This window comes from Tripterygium wilfordii, chromosome 22, assembly GCF_013401445.1.
Source record: "Tripterygium wilfordii isolate XIE 37 chromosome 22, ASM1340144v1, whole genome shotgun sequence".
In the NCBI taxonomy this organism is placed as follows: domain Eukaryota; kingdom Viridiplantae; phylum Streptophyta; class Magnoliopsida; order Celastrales; family Celastraceae; genus Tripterygium; species Tripterygium wilfordii.
The window spans coordinates 5,393,543-5,401,135 of NC_052253.1; the positions used below are offsets into that span (position 1 = coordinate 5,393,543).

Consider the following 7,593-nt stretch of genomic DNA (forward strand, 5'->3'; position numbering starts at 1 on the left):
GAGTTTGCCATTCAATTCAATAATGCTAGAAACTGAAGAAATCAAACACAGAGAATTCAACTTGTGCCAACTGAAGAAATCAAACACAGTTTCAGCTTAACTTAGATCAAGTTCCTGCACCTGAACCTCTCACAAAATACAAGAAGATTTCAGCTTGTATCTCACACAGATACAGAACTAGCAAGGAGAGCACAGTAGTATAGAACAAGATCTCTCTTTTTTTCTTGCACAGAGAGAGCGACAAGAAGCAACTCTCGTGCTCACCTTTTCCATACATAAAGAAAACAAAAAGATAAAAAACAAAAACTACAGTACACATAAACAAAAAGAAAGTAAACAAGTCTTAGTCAAACATTGACTAAGATAATCATAAGTAATACAAACAAAAGCAGACTTAAGTCTCAAAAACCAACAAACTCCTCCTTGAGACTAAGTCTGGACATTCCAAGAAGTTTTCTCAGAAACTCAAACTGACCCTTAGGCAAAGCCTTCGTAAACATATCTGCTAGTTGCTCTTCAGACCTACAATGCACCATCTGAATAGAACCAGCTTCTTGTGCTTCTCTAACAGCATGGAACCTGACATTCATGTGCTTAGTCTTGCCAAACTGAACTGGATTATCAGCAATGGCAATGGCTGATTTACTATCACACCACATCACAGTAGCATCACTTTGATCATGCTCCAAATCTGACAGAAGCTTCCTCAACCACATGTTATGGTTTGATGCAGCAGCAGCAGCTATATACTCAGCTTCTGCTGTTGATTGAGCAGTAATATCCTGCTTCTTAGAGTTCCATGAAACTACTCCAGAACCAAATGAAAAAACAAAACCAGTTGTGCTTTTGAAATCATTTGCACTACCAGCATAGTCACTATCCACATAACCTTCAAGAACACCTCCAACACCCTTCAGAAAATTAATTCCAAGGTCCACAGTGCCTCTTAGGTATCTCAGAACTCTTTTGGCAGCCCCATGATGTACTTCACTTGGAGAACTCATAAATCTTGACAACAAACTAGCTGCATACATCAAATCAGGCCTAGTAGCTGTTAAGTACAATAAACTCCCAACTAAACTCCTGTATGCCTTGGCATCAGTATCAGGATCTTCTTCATTCAAAGATAACTTACAAGTCAAAGCAAGTGGAGTAGCAACAGGTTTACTTTTCTCCATATTAAATTTTTTTAAAATGTCCCAAGCATATTTCCTCTGTGAAAGGAAAATACCTGAACTTTTCTGATGAACTTCCATCCCAAGAAAATACTTCATCAAACCTAGGTCAGACATCTCAAATTCATTCTTCATTTGAGTTTTGAAAGCCTCCACAGAATTAAGATTACTCCCTGTCACCAGAAAGTCATCCACATACAATGATACTATCAAATGATCATCACCATTTTTAATATACAAGGTTGCTTCATTCTTGCTTCTGCTGAATCCTTGATCAAGCAGAAAAGAATCAATTCTGCTATACCAGGCTCTAGGAGCCTGTTTCAGGCCATAAAGAGCCTTGTTGAGCTTGAGAACCTTATGTTCACTCCCAGCAGCAACATACCCTTCAGGCTGATCAACATATATCTCCTCATTTAATACCCCATTCAGAAAGGCAGATTTAACATCCAAATGAAAAATTTTCCAGCCATGATAAGCTGCAAGTGCAATGAGAAGCCTCACAGTATCATGCCTAGCAACAGGAGCAAATGTATCAGAATAATCCACCCCTGGTTGTTGTGCATAACCCTTCACAACCAACCTGGCTTTGTGTTTGAACACTGAGCCATCTGGATTCAGTTTTGTTTTAAACACCCACTTCACACCAATAACATTTCTGTCACTAGGTCTCGAGGTGAGCTTCCAAGTAGAATTTTTTTCAATCATGTCTAACTCCTCCTTCATAGCTAATCTCCACTCTTCATGTTCAGCAGCTTCAACATAGCTAGATGGTTCTGCAATGGCAGCATTACACTGCTCATACACTTCTGCCAAAGACTTCATCTTCTTGGCAGATGACTCATCATCTTCATCATCATCAATTAAATTTTCATTCTGAGCCTTTGGAACTGAATCACAGCTGCTATTAGAGTCAGACAGACGCTGCAAACCAGAACACTTCACAGATTTTTTATTTTCCCAATCCCAGTAAGTTGATTCATCCACAATTACATCCCTGCTCACTGTGATCTTTTCAGTTTGCAGATTATAAATCCTGTAACCCTTGGATTTAGATGCATAACCCAAAAACACTCCTAAAACAGCCTTTTGATCCAACTTGCTCCTTTTTACAGAAGGAACATGTGAATAACAGATTGAACCAAAAATCTTCAAATGCTTAGCTGAGGGTTTACTCCCAAACCAAGCTTCAATTGGTGTCATCTCCTGTACAGACCTTGTAGGAAGTCTATTTAGAAGATAAACAGCTGTATACACAGCTTCAGCCCAAAATTGTTTTGACATCTTCTTTTCAGCTAGCATACACCTAGCCATCTCCATAACAGTTCTATTCTTCCTCTCAGACACACCATTTTGCTGAGGAGAATAACTAACAGTCAACTGATGTGCAATACCCATATCTTCACAAAATTTATCAAACTCATTTGAGGTATACTCCTTTCCATTATCAGACCTAACACACTTGATCTTCATCCCACTTTGAGCTTCAACCAAACTCCTGAACTTCTTGAATACAGAGAACACTTGAGCCTTACTTGAAATAAAGTAAACCCAAGTCATTCTAGTGAGATCATCAATAAACAAAACAAAATACTTGTTCTGACTAATAGAAGGAATAGACATTGGACCACACACATCAGTGTGGATTAACTGTAGTTTCTCACTAGCTCTCCATGTAGAACTAGCTGGAAATGATTGTCTATGTTGCTTCCCAAACTGACATGCAGCACATACCTCATCACTGACATGTGAAACCAGCAAATCCCTAATCAAATTCTGATCACAAGCTAACTTCAAAGATTTCATGTTACAATGGCCATACCTGCTATGCCATAACCAAGACTCATCTGATTGTATAGCATAAGCACTATGACTGACAGAGTTTGCAATTAATGGAAATGAGTTGTCAACCATTTTCACCTTAGCAATCTCACAACCAGTAGGAGAAATTATAGTGCAGCACAAATCACTGAAATCTAATGAATACCCTTTTTTCATCATTTGTGGAACACTCAACAAATTCTTTTTTAATTGAGGAATAAATAACACATCAGGAATAAATTTGGTACCTTTCTTAGTACTCAAAACCACATCACCCTTGCCTTCTGCTTGCACCACATCTCCATTACCCAAAACAACTTTAGTCTTGACACTTCTATCCAAAGAAGAGAACATGTTGATGTCCTTGGCCATATGACTGGTACAACCACTATCAATGAGCCAAGCATCCTTCCCAGTAGAAAGTGAACTACAAACAGCCATAAACAGATGATCATGCCCAGATTTATGTTGTTCACTTGAATAATGTGCCTCATGTGAGCCACTAAAACCACCAGAACCAGCAGAACCACCAGACTGCCCTTGATTTTGCTTTTCTCTACAATACTTTTCAATATGCCCTAATTTCTTACAATATCTGCATTGAGGCCTACCATACTTCTGCCAACAAGACTTCTCAGCATGATTAGTCTTGTTACAGTGTGGACAAGGTGGAAAACTGCCTTGGCCTGACTTGAATTGATCACCAACAGTAGACCCCTCCTTGGACTTCCCCTTTCCACCTTTGTCAAATAATTTCTTCTTTTTACCATCTTTAAAAACACGGAACTGCTTTGACTTATGCTTCATATGGAATGCACCTTCTGAAGCATCTTCATCTTTCCTAGAGAATCTCAGTTCTTGAGCCTGCAATTTACTACACAATTCAGCAACAGTGAGCTTAGTCAAATCACAGGATTCTTCAATTGCTGAGACCTTAGCCTCAAACCTGTCAGGTAAGCTTATCAACATCTTTTCAACTACCTTGTAGTCTGAAACAGATTCCCCAAGCAACTTCATCTGATTAATAACTCCACTTAGTTTATCTGAGTAATCACCTACAGTCTCTGAATCTTTCATTTTCAGCAATTCAAATTCTCTTTTAAGAGTTAACAATCTCTGCTGCCTAACTCTTGCACTCCCCTGAAATTCTTCTTTGAGTTTATCCCAAGCAGCCTTAGCTACCTTGATATCAACAATTCTAGGAAATATTTTATCATCTATGGCAGATTGCAGGAAAATAAGAGCTTTAAAATTCTTAGTTTTCAATTCATTGAAATCTTTAAGTTCTTGCATAGTAGGGTTTTCTGACAAAGAATCAGGAACAAACCCTTCCTCAATCAAATGCCAAAGATTATGAGCCATAAAAAAGGATTCCATCCTTGCTGCCCAATAATCAAAATTTTCACCTTTGAAAACTGGAGGAGGAGGAAGTGAAGACAGAGACATTTTTCCAGATTACAACCAAAGAAGTGAGACTTACCCCAAGCTTCAATCAACCTTTGATCAAGACCACAGACCCTTAAAGAAATACGGCTCCGATACCAACTGAAGAAATCAAACACAGAGAATTCAACTTGGTCACAGTTTCAGCTTAACTTAGATCAAGTTCCTGCACCTGAACCTCTCACAAAATACAAGAAGATTTCAGCTTGAATCTCACACAGATACAGAACTAGCAAGGAGAGCACAGTAGTATAGAACAAGATCTCTCTTTTTTTCTTGCACAGAGAGAGCGACAAGAAGCAACTCTCGTGCTCACCTTTTCCATACATAAAGAAAACAAAAAGATAAAAAACAAAAACTACAGTACACATAAACAAAAAGAAAGTAAACAAGTCTTAGTCAAACATTGACTAAGATAATCATAAGTAATACAAACAAAAGCAGACTTAAGTCTCAAAAACCAACAGAAACTATGAATCATATGGTCCGTAAGGAGTTGTGCCAAAAAAATATCATTTTTAATAGCATGAAGCGTGTGAGAGGGAGTCAAGCATGCGAATTTTGTCAGATTAAGAAGTTTTTTCATAGCCTTAATATTGATTTGAAATTTTGAACTTTACAGAAGCCCATGTAGCCTCAAACTTAAGCATGTCTTTATAATTAAATTAACCACTTTCAGGGTTGGTTAATACTGGTCCTGTTATCATTACTGGGAAACCTGTATTCTCCATTCAGGTAATTTTAGCTAACAGATTTCAGAACAATGGAAACATGAAAATGTTTCTTATGCTAGCAGTCTTTTACAGTTTTATGAAAACTACTTCAATTCAAAATTTAAAGCTCCAAAAGTAGAAGGAAAGCGGTAATAGCATCAATATTGTTGAGAATTGAACAAGGGTAGAAAACCCGAACACATAAAAGGAATTTCATTGATAGAAAACACAAGGAGGTAAACTCCTTACATAAAACAGAGTCTTGAAGACTCTAACACACAGGGCAGTAGCCCAAATATGGAGTTTAAAGCTCCCTGAAAATGGAGTCTATGACTCCTCTTTTGTTTTGGGGTGCTAACCCACTTTTACAACTAAACACATGCCATATATATAAAGACACACCTAAACCGACTTAAACACTAGAAAGTAGAAAATAGCCACACACATGGCTCTTCATAAACCATACACTTGGTTCACTTGACACCACACACATATACACCAGGTGTTACACACACACATGAAGCACTTGGCTCCAACACTCCTCCTTGCTTCATGTGTGTTCACAGAAAGGTAGTAAAACCTGCATAAATACCCGGTCAACAAATCTGCAAGATAGGACTAGAAAATCAGCTTCAAAAAGGTTGTCAAACTCCTTTCTGCCATCTCTTGCTTCAACCATCTAAAACACAGTAGCTTGGGTGCAATCCTTATGATTACAACTCCTTTTGCCACCCCATGGAACTCCTCCTTGTGCCCAAATCATCTCCACAGGCCCTCAAGAAGACAGCTCCGATACCATGTTGAGAATTGAACAAGGGTAGAAAACCCGAACACATAAAAGGAATTTCATTGATAGAAAACACAAGGAGGTAAACTCCTTACATAAAACAGAGTCTTGAAGACTCTAACACACAGGGCAGTAGCCCAAATATGGAGTTTAAAGCTCCCTGAAAATGGAGTCTATGACTCCTCTTTTGTTTTGGGGTGCTAACCCACTTTTACAACTAAACACATGCCATATATATAAAGACACACCTAAACCGACTTAAACACTAGAAAGTAGAAAATAGCCACACACATGGCTCTTCATAAACCATACACTTGGTTCACTTGACACCACACACATATACACCAGGTGTTACACACACACATGAAGCACTTGGCTCCAACAAATATTTCTGCAAAACTGTGTATCTAAAAGTTGTTGTATCAAAAAAGATATGTACATTTATGTTTCACTCATGTACAATTGACTGCATTAGATTTTCTCAACTAATGATTGAGGATGTTAAGAAGCGAGAATCTAGTGTTTGATCAAACACCTATACAGGCTCTCAAGTCCTCCATCAAGATCTTGAATGCACAAGTCCAGTTCTTTGAGCCGATTTTGCACGTTCTCATGATTCTTGATACTATTAGATTTGTTTGTTGCCTGACGGATGAGGGAGTAAAGGGCATCTTCAACCTTTCGAAATTCATTTTCACTAATTTCTTCTTCCTCACATGCTATTCTTTTGGGCTTTACCAGCTTGGAGACCAATGGCCAGCCTCTTAGCTTTGTTGGTGCTGTTGTAGAGGAAGAAATGAACGACAACAAGGATTCCATTACAGTGATAGTGATTGTTTCCACCTCTTTTAGCATGTTGACCATTTCACTCCTCTCATGGTTATTCTTAGAAGAAGAGCAGGTTTCGACAGCCTTCAACTTTGCCAGGGCCTTCTGGATGGCCTTCTTCACCACCTTCCTGGAGGTTAGGTACTTCCTGACCTCAGTTTCAACTTTACATCTTCTCCTCACAATTGACTGAAGTTCACGAGAGCATTCCTTTGCTTGCAGCAAGGCATCCTTCACAGTGTTACACACATCCAAGAGCCTGATAGATCCTTCCAACAGCTCATTGGTCCATTTTTCCTGCTGTGCATGGGCTAGTGATTGTTGACTGAGTGGCAATAGAAGCAACTTATCAACACAATCATGTAGATCTTGAAGTCCATTTAGTTGGTGGCAGATTGATGATGTACATGCTGCTTCAGAAGATCTTAATCTTCTCAATTGCTCATCGAGTTCTGCACTGAGTGGATGTGATCTGTTGGGGAAGCTGTTAGAGCGAGTATGGTAATATGTGGTGGCCATTTTTGTTTTGCTGATAGAGGTATTGAGTTTGAATTTGAAATTTGAATGTAAAACCAAGTTGAGCAATCTGCTTGGCTTCCTTATGCAGGTTCTTGCTCCTTTTATACCACAAGGAGAGGGAGACATGAGGAATCTCAACAGCTCATTCTTTTACTAGAGGTAATGTGATTTTGATATAGATATAAAAAATGTATTCTGCAATGTCTACCTTATGTCTCCTTCCCACGAGGCTCTCCAGCTCATATTATCCCAACTATTTCAAACTATAAAATATGCATTGCACAAGTGGTGTTGACACCTTCTATTA

General features: G+C 38.6%; 1 pseudogene; it reads right to left on the bottom strand.

Moving 5' to 3' along the window:
* Window positions 1–5,183: 5,183 nt before the first annotated feature.
* Window positions 5,184–7,286, bottom strand: LOC119991433 (annotated as a pseudogene).
* Between the last annotated feature and the right edge of the window lie 307 nt (window positions 7,287–7,593).